Source organism: Zonotrichia leucophrys, chromosome 1 (genome assembly GCF_028769735.1).
Source record: "Zonotrichia leucophrys gambelii isolate GWCS_2022_RI chromosome 1, RI_Zleu_2.0, whole genome shotgun sequence".
NCBI lineage: Eukaryota > Metazoa > Chordata > Aves > Passeriformes > Passerellidae > Zonotrichia > Zonotrichia leucophrys.
Window position 1 is genome coordinate 79641987 of NC_088169.1, and position 16990 is coordinate 79658976.

The 16990-nt window shown below is 42.3% G+C and overlaps 1 protein-coding gene across 5 annotated transcripts in view; it reads left to right on the forward strand.

The window, feature by feature from the left end:
* The first annotated feature begins 2335 nt into the window (after positions 1-2335).
* SMCO4 (single-pass membrane protein with coiled-coil domains 4) overlaps positions 2336-16990 on the forward strand; it is a 28615-nt gene continuing 13960 nt past the window's right edge. For 2 of the 5 annotated variants that reach the window (XM_064734516.1, XM_064734429.1), the window contains exon 1: positions 2336-2491. The gene's annotated coding sequence lies outside the window, so the exon portion shown is untranslated. Of the gene's footprint in view, positions 2542-2875; positions 2891-10683; positions 10865-16990 lie in introns of those variants that run through there. The other 3 variants (XR_010442972.1, XM_064734685.1, XM_064734604.1) reach the window with 3 other exon arrangements.

Sequence of the window (16990 nt, forward strand, 5' to 3'; positions counted from 1 at the left end):
ATTAGCACTTGTAATGAACACCACAGTTTCTGCACTTCAGTTGCATTTTATGTGTGATTATTTTGCTTGTTCTCTCCATACATGCACATATGTAAAACCATATGTATTTATTAAAAGACTAAGCTGCTACTGTCACAGAAGTAGGATACAACAAAGGGACAAAATACTAAATTTGGCAATAGCATTTCCCATGCTTTACAGTACTGCATAAAACAAATCTATAAATTCTGAGCAGGTTCAGGGGGAAATTACTGCACACTGATAGCTCAACCTGAAAAGATTTTTTTTTCTACATTAAGAATAAATAATAAAGATTATAATCCTGGCAGCAGGTTTTTACACCTACATCCAAAGGACGTGTAGGTTTATGACCTGCTATTACCTATGACATAGAACAGTGCAATGTCTTAAAATGTGAACCAAACCTTTTACTGAGTTGTACTGCAAACTACACTGCTGCAATCAATACTCCAAAGAGCCCTATTTTTCTTGGGCAAGAGACATACATATATCCGATATTTGAGGAAGCCAGGTGAATAAATCAATAGCTAAACAAAAATGCACTTAATCATATCTGTTTTGGACAGATGCAGGTTGGAAAACCTGTATGGCCCACAGAATGTCTTCTGCCTAAAGCTTAGACAGGAATCTGTGTTTCCTAAATGGCAACATCCTGTTTCTGGGCATCGCTGAAGCTGGAGTGATCACAGTAGCAAGTAACTGTGTGCCAGCCAGGATCTACTGCTCAAACTTTTAAGTTCCAGTATAGTTTGTTGTTGAAGTACTTTAGCATAAATATGTAACTCGATAACCACCAAATTATGTACTCTGTAAGTTTTACAGCTTTCCTGGAATATGTAGCAAAGATTCACACATTCACTTTAACCTTAAATCGACTGGGCTGCATTTTCTTACTTAAAGTCAGCCCAAGGAGGAATTGAATATACACACATAATTTATCTTTCCTTAATGGTTTTAAGTGGTGACCATTATTGGATATTTCTCATGGTACTGCAAGTGATCATTAAACATACATAATAGCCCTACTAAATGAGTAGATAACTCTAATGCCAAAATTTTCCCCGTTCAAAGGTACGTTTCTGCATGGAATCACTGCTATGCTTAAAGGTGCCCCTTTACTTGACATTACTTAATAAAGCGCTTTGAGATAACCACAGTGCGAGAGATGTTTTAGAAAAGCACAATTTTATTTCTTCTCTGTCTTAGCCCTAAGCGGTTCAGCATTATTTGAACATCAGCAACAGCATTTCTTTATGACTTCAAAGTCAGAACCTAACCTCAAATTGGCAGTGCACCTCGAGATTAAGGCTGTGCCCAGCACTCTGAGAAATAGATGTTTTCAGCAGAAAGAAGAGCAACAGGAGGTCACAACACGACAGTCTAAGATCACTCAATTAGAAGGTTTATTAAGGTTACACTAAGGTGCCTGTCATGAACACTCTCACAGGAAACACTTTAAGAAATGCACGAGGAAAAGGACGAAACCACTAAGCTTGGAAAGGGTTCTGCAGCTGTTATTCACATGGAAGAAGGGCAAGATTCCTCCCAACACAGCAGAAAGCTGTGTCAGGCGCACTGTAACCAATGCAAGCCCAAAAAAGTATTTTATTTTAAAATATGTGATCCTGACAAGAAGAAAAGACAAATAGATGTCCGAGGTCTTCTATTTTCCACCAGTTACAGCTACTGTGTGTTTAGGAACGCGGTGAGAGGTCCCTTCTCCGCAGTACGAGAGCAGCGTCTCTGTGGCGGTCAGCCTGAGCCGCGGGAGCTGGGCAGCAGCTGCAGGAAGCAGTTTTGGGGTGTCGCTGGTGCAGAGATGACAGCAGCTCAGGCTGCGGGCGACAGGGCTCCTCACTCAGCACACCCAGTCCCGCCGCTCTGCCCAGACAGCCCCTGTTCCTGCAGGACGCCGAGCCGGCCCTCCATTTTTATTTTCGGCCCCTTATCGCAGAGTTTAATCAACTCAACAGGCGCTTCCGTCCTGCTGCTACGCGGAAAAAAAAAAGGAATCGCTCTCCTGATCCCACCTATTTCGGCGTTCTCCTTTGCGAACCTCCCTGCCCTGTGCTGCGCTCTCTCCCCACACGGCGGGCGGGCCGACCCCTGAGGGGGCCGGGCGTGCCGCACTCAGCCCCCGGCCCGCGGGGCACCGGCGCCGGGGCCGGGCTCCCCGGGGCGGCGGGGCCGGGCGCGGCTGGGGCCGGCGGTCCCCGGGCGGGCGGCAGAGGGCGCCCCGCGTTCCGCAGAGCGGGGCCGGGAGGAGCCTCCGGCGCGGCCGGGGAGGGCCGGGGGGAGGGCCGGTGCTGCCACGTCCTCGGCGGCGAGCGGCGGGCGGGGAGCGCAGCCCGCGCCTCAGCCCCACGTGTGGCGGCGGAGCGGGGAAGTTGCCGGCGGCCGGCGCTGCGGACCCTGCTCCTGTCCCGCCGCTGGCCGGCCCTTCCCGTCCCTCGGGAGGACGCAGCTCCAAGTAAGGGCGCTTGGCGGCCCCGCTCCCGCCCGCTGTCCCGGGAGAGGCCGGTGGGTGCGGGAGGCGCTGGGAAGGGGGCGGCGGGGAGCGCCGTGACCGGGCACGGGGCGAGCCCGCGGTGTCCCGGGGGTGCCGCGGGCAGCGGGATCGGCTCCCGGGCGGGACAACTTCCTGCGGACTTGGGCTCCGAGCGCTCCGTCCCGCGGCCGGGGTGCCGCGGATAAGCCCGGAAAGTTTGGGAAGGCGGAGGGCGGGCGGGGAGCCGGGAGTCGGCCGGGGACGGCGGGAGGGAGCCGCCGCCGGGCCACGCTGCCAGGCTGGGTGGCAGCCCCCGGGAGGCTCCGCTGAGGGGCTGGCGAGGGAAAGAACTGCTTCGAACACTCGCAGAAGACTTTCGGGGTTTGTGTGTTGTTGCTTTTTCTTTTTTTTTATGTACTTAATTTCGATTCCCAGTCGTGAGTACAGTTGTGCCAGAAAACGACCGAGACCTATGTTTAAGCAGCCCGTTGGAAAAAAAAATAAATCTCAGGAAAGCATTAAAGGTGACCCAAGAAAGAAAGAAAACGATCTGTTCTGAATGTAAAAACGTGGGGTTCGTCTCTTTCTGAAAGCACCGTGCCCTAATTCGTGCGTGTTTTGTCCCTGCGATGAGCTGTCGTGAGTTCGGGGCATAGTTTTGTGGTTCTCCTTATCCTTGATTGCCTTAAAAATTTATTTACTGAGTTTCTAAACCGACTGTAGTTCAGCCTTTTCTCTTATTTTTCGACTGTTTTAAATGTTCTCTTATCAGAGTGGTTTCTGTTCCGTGGTCCCTGTCGTGCCTAAATTTTTATGATATTTTTATCGGTCTGTGGAGTGGTGCCACCCTGGGTCGAATCTATGGGGGTTTCCGTGTTTCTCTCAATTTGAAAATTTGATTGTCAGTTATTTTTATCTTCGTTCAGAATTTCCTCCTTGAAATGAACTAGAAGTCTTACAGGAATTCCCCTATGCCCGGTTGAAAAAGAAGTGAAATGAGTTTCTGTTGGTACATTTTTAATAAATTTTTGCTCTCCTTCTCTCTCTTAATTGCCTTTTAGTACCCTATTTATAACATATAGACCTCCTAAGCTAAGAAGAAAACTATTCTCAGCCTTTGTTGATGTCGCTGATTTTTGTTAGATAAACAAACTGCTCCTTGCACAGCAGTTTTAGCTGCTGGTTTCCCTAATGCTTTGTGGGAAACGTGGAAGGGACATCTACCAACAGGAATTGTAGGTGAAGCTATCAAATGCTGCCCAATGTTTTGGGAGAACTACCTGTTTCTTCAGTGCATTTTCCAGCCTGGGCTTGCATAGATCTCCGTTCTTCTCCTCGAGAGGGTTTTGGCAGAGCTTTGCCCGCAAATGCAGGGCAGCACAGAAGAGCATGGACAGCACTGACAGACTTACAGAGATAAAGACAAATGATGTGCAGAGCTGGACAGCTTCAGATGCTGCCAGGGTGGACACTGCAAAGCTCTCCTAGGGAGTCCTGGGCACACATTGCACCTTTTTGGGGTATGATTGGTGTTCACAGTCTGATGGGACTGGTTGGTGTTCAAACCAGTGAACATCAAATGTTCAGTAGTGGCTGCACACCCACACCTCCTGTCTGTGGAACACCGTCTGAGCTTTGTAGCTCCCCCAGAGTGTGGGGTGGACATGGGCCTGTGTGAGGTGACAACTCTCAGGGATGCTCCCTAGCTCATTGCTGCTTGTTTGGAGAGGGGTGTGGGTGCAGTAGCAGCGAGAGAGTGGACTGTGTGCTCACGTGTTGCTACTAGATCTGTATGCTAGCAAAATAATGTCAATATTTTTTAAAAATCGAATCATGTTTTTCTATGCATTAAATAACGACAGAAATGCTTTTGCATACATATATATATTGGTGTATGTGTATATGTACATATAAAAGATACATGTTCTGATTAGGTGATGCGACCTATCTTATTGGATGGTAGATATATTTGATGATGGCAGTGTGTAATGCAATGCAGTTTCCTTGTTTGTTTTCACCAATTTTCCTTCTCCATCATCTTTCTCCCTTTCCTGTTACTTTGAAGACCAGCAAGGCTTGTCCCAATGGTGGTGTTCCACCAAGAAGCAGTGGTGGGGAGAAGCTGAATGAACTCCTGCAGGAAGTCACAGGAGATGGGTCCTGATTCAGCAGGCAGCACTGCTGTCATGGGGGCTGTGCTCAGAGAGATACATTGATCTTTTGCGGTGCTATCTTTGAGGGAACTGACCACGAATTCTCTCTGCTAAGCTGGGCTGGGCTTTGCTTTTACTGCTACAGATGTGCTTCAGCTGCTCCCAAAGCCATCTGAGCCCTTTGAGAATGGACCTGAGATCTCATTCAGGTCCAGGTGCTTCAGAATAAAATGATCTCTGTCTCCATACTTATCTCTGCATCGTGAACTGCAAGAAGCATCCCTGGGTGGATTGACATCCGTGACATGCAGTAGGAATTTGTGCTGCATGCCAATACAGATTTCTCTAGTTTTTGATTCATTATGAAAATGCTTAGAGAAATTATCCGGAAAGAGATCTTGCCTGTTGTCTTCTCTGGAGATCTCCAAGGCCGATGGCTTTACAGGGCCACCAGAGCAGTGGCAGGGCTGTAAGTCCACACGTTGTGTAACCAGGTGAGACTGTTCTCTAGAGGGTGAAAGATCCTGAGGTGTACGTGATGCTGTTTTGGGTTGCTTCTCTTTTGGTTTCTTTTGGTTTTTGTTGTTTTTTTTTTTTAATTTTTTAAAAGTTATAGCAGTAACAGCTTCCCAGTAAGTCCTGAATACAGCTGAGGAGTTACCTTCCTTTCTGCTCATTGTGGGAAAGAGTTATGTGGACAGATGTGGCTTGTGTGAGGATTTGCTGAGCTCTTAATCCTGTTTGTGGCTGATAGGCCATGCAAATATGGAAGGGCATCTCTTTCAGTATATAAAGGTTTTAACTGCTCACCATCTTGGGGAAATGTGCTGTTAAAATGCTGTAATTGTTTTATCAGTAGCTACAGGCCATGAAGTTGTAGATGTAGAATCCTGCAACAGTGCAGACCACCTCCCCCAGCCCCCTTTTTTTTTTTTTTTTTTCCTTCTGGTTGCTTGTTTGGGTTTTTTGAGAAAGATATTTTTACTTGTTAAGACAAACCATAAAATAATTACTGTAGGTAAGAGAGGAATCAGGCTTTGTATAATGAATGGGGGAAGCAGACAGAGGTGAGAAATTTGTGAGCCCTTTGAGCACATATGTATCTTGAGTGGATGAGAATGTGTCATAATATTATCTCTGTTGTCTTTTGCTCTGTTTTGTTGTCACTGGTTTAGTTTCAGGATGAGGTTTTTTTCAGTCTTCTTTATCCTTCTTTATTTGTTGTATTGTACACTCATTTTAGATGCAAAGAAGTTACTCACTTCTTACTTTCTTAAAAGTGTGAGCTTTTGGGATTCTGTGTACCCAGAAGTTTCTGACCACTGTTGTCATTAGAAATCTTGTAGAATTTCTCAAAAGGTAGGGCATACCCCAATCAAATGACTTTGCATTAAAGTTCTGAAAGTACAAGCATAATTTTAAATATGTGAGCAACTTGTCAGAAGGGTTATCTTTTGAGTCCAGCAGTATGCTGGTGAAAACTTCATGTAAATGAAAGAGTGTGCAGTGCAGTGAACTTCCCGCTGCAGTTTCCGGTGAGTGTAGAAAACACCATTTTTTGCAATTTATGTGTGCTGTTTAAGTAGCTACTTCATTGACAGGGGCGGCATTCTTGGGGCCACAGGAGTTACATTGTGTAGTTTTGTGGTGAGATTTTCTGGGGGTAAAAGCTGCTGAGTACCTGCCTGCCTTCCTGTTTGCTCATAGCTGTATTAAAGGCATGTGCAAGATAGGGACCTTACTTCCACCTTAACCAAGGTTCAGTGGGAGATGTTGATAAAACCAGAAATTTGGGCTGGATTTGTAGGTGGAAGATGGAGGGTAAGAGATTTGTGACACTGACTTTTGCTGCATGCACAGCACTTGGCTGTTAGGTTTCTCTTGAGTGCAGGTTGATAACAGAGCCACGCTTGTATTTTCCCCTGTCTGTAAGAGCTTCTTCTGTGACCATAATGCAGTCTCTGACTTACAAAAATGAGACACAATAATATGGAAATTCAGTGAAAGTGTCAGTCTTGAGTGTTTGGATTTTTGTTTTTTCTTTAAATAGGTAATAACAATAATGCTGGGCTTTTCCCAGTCCACTGCAGGTGCCTGTGGACAGGAAGGTAAAGGGACACAGCAGAGGAGTCTGGCTGCATGCAGAGTGGGTGGGTTCTCATCTGCTCAGGTGGGTATCGACTTTCTGTGTTACAGCAGAGGGTCAGAAGAGACAGGTTTACAAGGTTTTGTGAAACAGCCTGATGCGTGGAAGCAGGAATGCTGAAACTCATTATTGGACTTAGCAAAGCCTGTGAACCAGGCTAGAATGTGAACTCGTGACTGGTGCCCTGAGCCTTAGTGCCAGCTAACCTCTTTTCTGATCCCTTTCATGATTTTTATTTTATCTTGTTTGGATTGCCCATGTTTTCCATTAGACTTTTTCTTGTGGTCCTCTTATTTGCACGGGTATTTTTCTTTCCTATTTACCCAAGCTGTCCTTTGACAGTTTCTCTGATTTTTTTTAAATTGCATTGTTGATTTTTCTCCTGTGCACAACCTATGTTGTTTACATTTATTCTTCCTTTATTCATCTTCTTACATTTTTCTCCTTTTAACTCTTATCCTTAGAGGAACTGGTTTTACTCTTAGAGACCAGCCCTTTCTTATTGATTGCCAGCTGCTTTTATTGAAACTAATTTACATTCTGTGCTCTTATTGTGCTAGACAGAGGACTAGTGATTTTGAGTAAAGCTCTTTCCTGAAAGACTTTGCTCAGAAATTGTCTCTGTATTTCACAAAAAGAGTGGAAAATAAAGAGCAACATCAGTGCAAAAGCTGCTTCTGCCTAAACCAATGTGTTTGTGTCTTTGTCACATGAAGAGTAGCAGTGTGGCCTGCCCTGCTGCAGGCACAAATGACTTTTTCAGGCTGAAATGAGCTGGTGTGGTGAGGGAGAGTGCTGAATGATGTGGCCTTATGTTTACTTATATGGGAACTCCTTAGACTCTGGCAGTAAGAAACCAAATCCATTTTGATTGTGACTGTATCCTGCCTTGGTACAGCTGTGATTTTTTTTGTTGTTTTGTTTTTTTTTTCCCCATAAACTGATCTAAAAAAAATTATGAAGTATAAAGATGCACTACAGTTAAAGAGTTGAAGAGTTATGTTTACATGATGGTAAACTCGGGGAAAAAAAGGTTAAATGAGAGGAGATGGCTTGGTGGGCTTTAACACTCCAAGTACCATCTGCCTTCAGACAGGTTCTTTTGAGAAGGGTCTCTAATAAGGCTTCTCAAGCCTTATTAGCTGCTAAGCATAAAACCCTTGTTTTCAGGTCATGTTGATTTTGGGCTTTGTATCATGCTAGAGGTATGGATAATCAGGGTTTGGATATACTCAGGGTGTATATCCCTTTTTGTTCTCAGTCTGCTTTTGGTTTATAAATTGGTCTCACTGCTTTTTCACCCAGTGTCAGTTTGGTTTGACACCTTGGCTTTGCTTGTATATTTCGAAAGGAGACCGTGGTACAGTGCTTAGTGTCAGGTCTGGAGGGGGAAGTGTGTTACATAAATTTGTTACCAAAATTCACTGTGGTGCTCTGCCTCTCAAGTGTTTGTTCTTAGCATGGCTGCTTACTGGTAGTTATATGTCAGTAGCATCGTTGCATCAGGATAGATCTTTGACTTTGGCACCCAGCTAGAAGCATAACAAAAGGAAGGAAGCTGCAGGATGGATTTTTCAGTTACAAAAGTGCACCCTCAAACACAGATTAGGTACGTGGCTCTCATGATACAAATAAGATAAGAGAACCCAGAGCCTTTTATTAGTCTTACTGGTGCCGGTGTAAAATATGGCTCTGAGTCTGCAGTCATGCCACAAAAAGGCTCAGGAAGTTCATCTGTGGTTAGTTGTCTTTGCACATTCGGCTCTGCTTAAAGACCTGTGCACTTACTGTGCTGGCTCTGGCCATCAACTCAACCTTCACAGCCTACTTTGAATGGAAGAACATACAGCTAAACTCTAGCATAATTTAGGACAAAAACTGCAGGATAAATGTGTCTGAAGTGGCTTGAGAGGTTTAGGTGTTAATGCTGCACAGCATCAGAAAAACCTGAGTTTTCTGAATTCATAACTGTTGCAGGAGAGGCTTGTGTTTATACTGTTATAACCTGTGAAGTACATTTGAAGGCTTGGAGCCTTAGAGTTATTTGTGATGCAGTACTTTAGCATAGAGGAAAATGCTGCATGCCAACTTTTTGCCTTAATGTTAGGGTTTGATGCCATTACTCAAAAGTCTTGATGCTGGTTCTTGCTGCTGAATTATTATTTCAGTCTGCAGAGCAAACAGTTTCCCTGCATTGTTTAAGTCTTTCCCACAGTTGTAAGATAAATGCTTAAGAGTACAGGAAATGGTGTCTGTAAAAGTAAGATTTGATCTGAAATCTGATTGCCTGAACAATTGCTAAATCTCTTACACTTTTAAAAGTTGAACATGACTTAGTTCTTTCTATTGATAATTTACTTAGCATGTTAAACTCATTGTACAATAATGTCCATCAAACACAGTTTTGCTTTTCTTTTAAATTGCATTATAAATTGAGGAAGAGAAACAGAAATATTTGTATACAATCATTTTCTTCCCATGTCTTCCAGCTATAGCACTGCCTTCCTGAGTTGGGAGGAAGTGAAACCTTTCTTTTCTGTGTCCAAACACAACAAAATACACAAGCCAATAGTAGAAGTAGGAGTGAGAATCCATTTGACTTTTTAAATTCTGGCCTTTGTTAATAACAGGATGGGCTATTACTATTGAATATGATGTTGTATTAAAAAAAAAAAGTATTGACTTTAGTATGTGCTTAAGGAGGAGCAGGGAGGGTTTTCAAGCACCCCAAAAGAGCTGTAGGAATAAATCTTTGGAGCAAATTCAGTAACAAGTAGAAATATTCGAGTTGGTTTGTGCATCTTAGCACTGATCTCCTCCTGAACAAAGCACACCATCCTAACGCACACACAGTGTAGCTGTACAGTGCCTTGCAGCCTCACCTGCATTTTTCTGCACACCCTCCCAAGTAATTAGACAGGAGCAGGATGTTCTGTGTGAGCCTTTGAGCTTTGTTATTTCCGTGCTGTGCTCAGTGTAAAATGCAGCGCTGAGGGAATGGCCTTCTTTGGCTTAGGCACAGCATCTGGAGCTGCTTTGCATCTGATTCCCCTGAACAGGAGTGAGGAGGATGGGTCTGCCTATGGTGTAGCACCCTGTCACACCCCATGTCTGCTTCTGGTAAATCAAAGCTGTTGACAGCTGGCTTAGCTGGTTTTTTCGAGTTCTCTTTGGAGCAAGATGATCTTTAAGGTTCCTTCCAAACCAAACCAAACCAAACCATTTTATGATTCTCTATTATGTTCCTGAAATGCCCAAATGCCAGTGGGAGGTTAGGCCCAGCTATCCTTTGTGACTGAAAAAATTTCTGTGTGGTTTGGGTAGGGATGTGATTTCTTTGGGGTGGACTTTTTAAATTTTTTGTTCTGTGGTATTTTGTTTTTTTAAGTTGGTTATTTTGAGGTGTTTTGGAAAGAAAGTACCTGTGCAATTGCTGCTTGACTTTTAACTTCTGGATATGTTTTGGGAAAAATTGTTTTGGGTTTTTTTTTCCTAATGCCTTGCCAAACAGTGAAAAAAGAACCTCTGGCCCCTAAAGCTTTTCTGCTTAATGCACTTCCTTGACCTCTTCAAGTACTTTGTGCTTTTGCAAGGATATAAACCTGGATATTGTATATATTCTGTGTTGCTGAACTAACTGGAAAATTTGGGGGTTTGAGAGATAGGAACTTTGATGATAAATGCATTTTGCCCTTGTAAAACTTCATCTGTATTCTCTGTGCTGGGCACTCCTGAAGGAGAAATTCAGTATGAAGAGAGGTCTTGTGACAGTTTTGCCCTTAGCAACCCTTAGAAGCACAGGAGAGGAAGAATTAAAGGAAAGAGCTGCAGTGTGCAAAGTCTGAAGAATTAACATCAGTCCCTTTTTCATACAGTGGAAAGAAAAGAGTTGACTGGAAGAAGAAATCTTTCCTGTGGTACTGGTGGAGAAGTTCAGACAATATCTGAGACCTAGATAAGGCCTCTCAAGCAGCAGAAGTGTACCACACTGCAGAAGCTTTCTGGGCTGTGATCAGTGCTGTGAAACACTGTTTAAGAAACTGTCAACAAAATATGTATTCAGTAAGTTCTATCTGCAAACTTCAAGTGTATTTGATAATCCCCATATAGTGCAATTCAGAAGTATTCTTAAGCTTAACCTTATATTAATTAAAAACAGGCATCATGGTGGAGTATACTGCATGTAGTGGACAGCATATATTATCTGCATAAATGACTGAAAACTTTGCCACTGGCATTTACTTGCTCTTTTACATTATGCCAAATTTTATTTTTGCTGTTTTTTTTTTTTCTTGTGAAATGAGTGGGTACAAACCTTTTGCTGAATTTTTCCACCCATGTTTTTATTCATTGTGTGAAAATAATGTTACACTGTTACCAAAACAAAAAAAAAAACCCTCAGGTTGTAGGCATATATTGTATTATCATTGGCATTTTTTTTCCTGTAAGCATGACAGTGGATGCAAAGAAGAAGGGAATATAGTTGCTTTCCAAAATAAATGCTGTTTATGAAAGTTTATTACAAATTGTCCACAGGAGAGTGAACATGCAAGGATCAGGGTATATAATGTTTTCTTTGAAACACACCTTTGGTAAATATTTTTTTAACAGTTGCTAATATGTTTCCTGCCTAGGAAACCAAGGAAGTCAAAGAGAAAAGAAGATTATGGACATATTTGTTATTCAATGCTGTGTTGTTTCTCCGACTTCCATCTCCTACGCAGTCAGAAACTCTGCAGGAAAGGGATATGTGACTTGTGTTGAAAACTTCCAGATTTCCTGTTTCTCTGGGCATGTAGGTTTCTAGTTGAGCAGGTTAACCTTTACTGGTGGGCCGTATCTCTCCATATTTTCCTTTCCCTTGGAAAATTTTTGGTCTCCATTATTCCTGACCATCCTGGACAGTTGGCAATCTCTTCCTTCCAGGCTGACAATACCAGCAGTGCAGTGCTATGTGCAAGTCCCTTTGAATTCTGCTGTCAGTTGCGTTTCTTGTGAATAAAGTGTTTCAGAATTCCAGGGAGCGCTGAATATAAACGTATCAATTATGTGTCAACACAACAGCATCTGTCCTTGAAATTGGGTATCAGTTTATTTGGCATCAGCATGGCAAAGATTTGGCTGACAGCCAGAGGGAAATATTCCAGCAAAAGCTGCTGCAACAGAAGCCATCTCAGAAGCAATTCGCTGAAATTCAGGGTGATGCTCTAACATCATCTTTTAGTAAATTCTTAAGACATGAGGGACCTTAAGCAAAAAACCTTTCATGTTCCACGTTCTTGCCTCCTGTTATTTCTTTTTCATGTCCAATTTTTTTTGTTATTCTTCTCTTAAAAAAGATGCATAGAAGGTTCTGGGATGTATATATCCTGTGATTTAATATCCTTTTTTGGCTTTCCGCGTATTTCAATGTTGTTTACATAAAAGTTCCAAATGAATGCAAGCAGGGATGCTTTGGGAAAACGTTGCTTAAGTATGAAAGAGGCAAGGCTCTCAAAACAGGAGAGTAAGAAATTGCCCCTTGTTAACAAAGATGTGTGTTCTGGAGGTTTTGTATATTTTTTTCTTTTCTGAAAAACTTTGTCTCTTCCTTCGTTTTTTTCCTAGATCTTTTTCTAAGATTTAAGTAAGTTTTGCATTCTCAAAGATGTGAGTAAGTCAAAACAGTAATTTCAGAAAGTTAGGAAACCCCAAGTCCGTAACACACTCCATTTGCCACGGACATAACTGCCGTGGTTGAGTGAGCACTCTAGCACACCTGTGGGAAATGGGGAACTCAGATCACTTTGTTTTTATGGATGATCTGTATCATGCTTGAAGGAGGTGAAGAGGAAACTCTTCGATTTAATGGTATAGCTTGTAATAGTTACCTGGTTGATTCTGATACCTGTTTAAAAACAAAACCAGGATGAGTTGGAAAGGAGAAAATACAGCAGAAAGGCTCAGTATTGTGTTGCATATCAAGATGTTTATCTTGTGCCTTTTAACTGACTGGGCTCCAAACAGTCCCTATCCCTTCATCAAAATAAAGTTGTTCACTTGGGTGCTAAAAAACCATAATTTCTAGGAAAGCTTTAAGAACAATACAGTGATAAAAGTAGTTGGGAAAAAATACACATTGGATTTTCAGTTCTGGAGGAAAAGCTTGTAGAATAAAGATGAACTGGGTTTTTTTAAAGGTTTTTATGTTTTGGTTTTTTTCTGGGTTCCTCCTCTCCTCCTTGAAGTTTGAAGTCCTGTGAAATTGAGTTTTTCTCAGAGGGGAGAGAACAGTGAAAGGGAGGGAGATCTATCGTATTGTCTACATTTAAAATGGGCTGGTTTCTCTTTGGCAGAAAATAAATAGTAAATAGTGGGTTAGCTCTTAACTTCGTACTCTCAAAAGAAATCACAATTCTAGAGTTAAGTAATGAAACCTCTTTAGGAAAATCAATGTTACCTGTATCCAAGCTCAATTTATTCAAGAGGTCAGCTTTGTTGCTGCCCTGGCATGGCTTGAGTGTAATGATTAACAACTTCTTAATGACTGTTCATGTAACTTCCATCTCTTATTTTATATAAGCGTAAGGCAAGATGGTAACAGAATGCTGTAGTAAATCAGTATGTGCTATTCAGGGGAAAATCTCCTTCCAAATCCTGTATGCAGCATGCATCAGCCCCAGTGAAACTGAGAGAAGCCCATTAAGAAATCCGATTAGCTGTCTGCTCTCTGGGTGAGTTAAAATCTCTGTCCAGCGTGGTAATCAGTGATGTCTAACTGCTGGCTTATCTGGTAATAGTGCTGTCACCTTTTATAGGCGCCTCTCTTGCAGCTCCGCCTGACTTGTGCATTCATTTCAGCCACGAAGAACACAGAGCAGCCGAGTGAGACCTTGTTATAAATTTTAAAATCCTCTTCAGAGCCGAGGCCGGCACTGTCGTGTTCTGTTGTGTTGCCCTTTGTTCCTGCAGGTTTCCTTGTGAGATCTCCAGGTGCCATGTAAGCAGTAGCACACAAGAGCGGGGAGAGTGTGCTTTGTGTGGAAGCAGCATGGAAAAGTGCAGCATTAGGTTCAAGTTTCAAAGTAATGTCAAGTACTAGTTAGTGTGCTTGCTCCAGCAGTAGTTTTCTACAGGTGAGAAAAAAAAGAAACATATCATTTTGGGAAGAAATAATGGAAAATATTTCAAAAGCAGCTTTAGTTAATGTAGTAGCCTGTAAAGTCTAAATTGTTTTCCTGTTAAAATGCAGAATGTGAAAGAGCGCATTCTAATGTCTGCAGTTTTTGATGTATTTATCTCCAGAAAATACAGATCTGGTGGCCCTTCTGTATCTATAGGTGTTCATGTCCATGGAGAGACCTGGCTGAAACCTGTGGAGCACTGCAATAGCAATCAAGATGAGTTGCCAAATGGGTACTGAACTTTTCATCAGCTCTTGCCACATAAATATAGTCCTGAATCTTTTGAAGGTGTCATCTGTTGGTAGTTCCTTCCCATCAATGTTTGTTCATCTTCTATTCCTTTTACCAGGAGGAGGTGAATTTAGACTGCAGCCGTCTTGATAGTTGGGGTGTTCTTAATTGTTGTGTGCTTTCTGCTTGTGGACTCCATCAAGTTACTGTGATCTCAGCCATGCTTTGTACCTTATTTTGTATTTAATTCTATACTTGGTGGTGTGAAATATATTAATACTGTGTCGTTTCTGTTTAGGTTTATGAACAATTTTGAACTGTTTTTAGCATCCTCAGCTGATTGAAACTTCAATGTGCCCTCAAGGAAAGTGAGGTGATACCTGTGGGTACAGCACAGTAGATAAGAGGTTATGCTTCTCTCTTCCCCTTCTCAGAAATCTGCTTTGCACGTTGTAGTTCTAGTTTCAAATCTCGGTTGATTTGTGAAATGAAATCTCACTTCTCTGTGGGGGAAAGAGGGGTAAGCAATGGCTGATGGACTCTGTCATAGGAGGAGTAAGCAGATCTGGTACCTCCAGCCCTTTGTAGGAAAAAGATGGTTCTCAGAGTCCACCTGAGACTGGAGGTGGCGTATCCTGTCCTCATCTTGAAGTGCACAGAGCATGTTTGTTGATTCTCTTGGGTTTTGGAGATCCATGCTCAGAAGAATGGGTACAGTACACTTGGTATTATTTAGAATATTTCGGTTTTGGTCTGGTTGTAAGAGGCTCTGTTAAACCACTGCCGGGTTTTCTGCTCAGATATTTGGTTTATTCCTCCCACTGTGTTGAGCCTCCATTACTTTTCTTAGTCTTGTCTATTCTTCCCCATTCAAATTAGTTGCAGTTTTGGAGGAAATTAACATTTTCCTTTTCTTTACACTTCACCAGAAATTCAAAGGATGAAATTCCCCTTCTTCACTCTCAGGAGTGAAGTGCTATTTTATAGTACCCTCAGATTAAATATTGGGGTCACTAATCTACTCCTTGCACCACAGTTCTTGTATAGAGGAACAGCTTATTTGGAGCAGTATTTGCAGAACCATTTCAGTACATCTCACTCACTATTTCCGAGTCAGTACTGCAACCTTATATAAACCAGTCTCCATCCACTTAACTCCAGGACAAATGTGGTGATTAATATTTATATAAAAGCTTTCATGTTTCCACAGTGAAATTGTCTCACTTTGAAAAGAAAAGGTGCCTTTTTCCCTGTTGACTTGGTGTGGAAAAAAGCTTGCAAAGGCTTCCAGCAGCACAGCAACCAAGACAGGCATCAGCAGAAGAACTGAGGTCATCTTTAATTCGGTATTTCATTTTGTGAAATTGCCTATTCCAAGAGAAATAAAACATTTACATGTATATTAACCAGTGTTTGCCAGCTCTTGGAATAAAGCCAGTTCTCTCAGGGCCAAACAAACGCTCTGAGTGAATGAGTAATAATCTGCAATTGTCACTCCTAATTTATGGATGAGTAGATAGAGCAATGTTTGCCATTTTAAGTTGTCCTATTTGCTTGAAAGACTAGAAATCATGATTAGCTGTTGGCTTGGAGTATCAATAGCATGTCTGTTTATAGCTGATTTACTCAGTGTAGCTGTTGCAAAAGTTCAAGACCTCTGCACATGATAAGAAGTAATTGTGAAAGAAGATGAGAACACATGAAGGTTACAGATGTTTTGGGACAGTAATTTGGAATCCACAGCCAGAAGCTGAAAGATAAATGGCATTTCTTCTTTATAAATGACATGCAAGATCTCCCTCTGCCTCGTTTATTTTCTGAGGGAATCTGTATTGTCATGTTAAGAGAAAATGTAAAAATCCATGGATTCCCAAGATAATGTCTGTATTGGCTTTTGTTGTTGATAAGTAAGAGGAGAGCATACTACTGATTGTCTTGCAATGATGTTTTCTGTCTCTGAGCCTTTCCATTTGCCTAATTTTCCAACAAATGCAGTTAAAAGCAGTTTTGGAAACTTTGTTTTACATATTCATGAGCATGCTTTTGTCATGAACTTAACAACAATGTTGCATTGATTGGGGTGAATAAAAACAGCAATCAAACTCTATTTTGTTGGTAAAGAGGTGTGTTTTTAATGGGAATACTTAAAATCCTACCTTATAAAGCCCATATTATATACTGCAGGGAGTCCAAAAGCACAGCCCCTCTGGAGTAGGAGTTTATGGGAATGAGAGTCACTCTTGAGATTAAATTGTCTGCAGAGTATCCTGTGAAGTCTTCCATGAGGTCTCCCAACTGCTTGTGGAGGAGGCTGCTCCATCATGCCTAAATACGTAGGCAGGAGATGGATGAGAAGTAGAAACCTCAGCTGTCAGCCTCTAAAAGCAGACACACAGTGCAGAAGTGAGACCATCACTGATGTTGGTCTTCTCTGATGGATGGGCTCTTCCATCCACTTCTTTCAGACTTTATTTTACTTCCATGCAGCTTTCCTTCTGTGTGCTAGTTTGTCTTTGTTATCATTTTGTCTCTTTTTTTTCCTGCACACTAAGGGGGCTCTCCTGCGCTTTCTGTCTGGGCTTTGTTGTCTTGCTCACCTACTTGCGCTACATCGTAACTTTTTTCTTCCTCTCCCCCCACTGCATTAAACTTCCTATCTGTCATCTTGTCAAATGAAATAACAGCAAGAGCAGTTGGTGTTGATGTTGTAGATACCAGGATGTCCACAGCCGAGGGTGCAGCCATTAATATTCTGTCTGTAAGCTGTGGAAGACAGACTCTGTGGAAG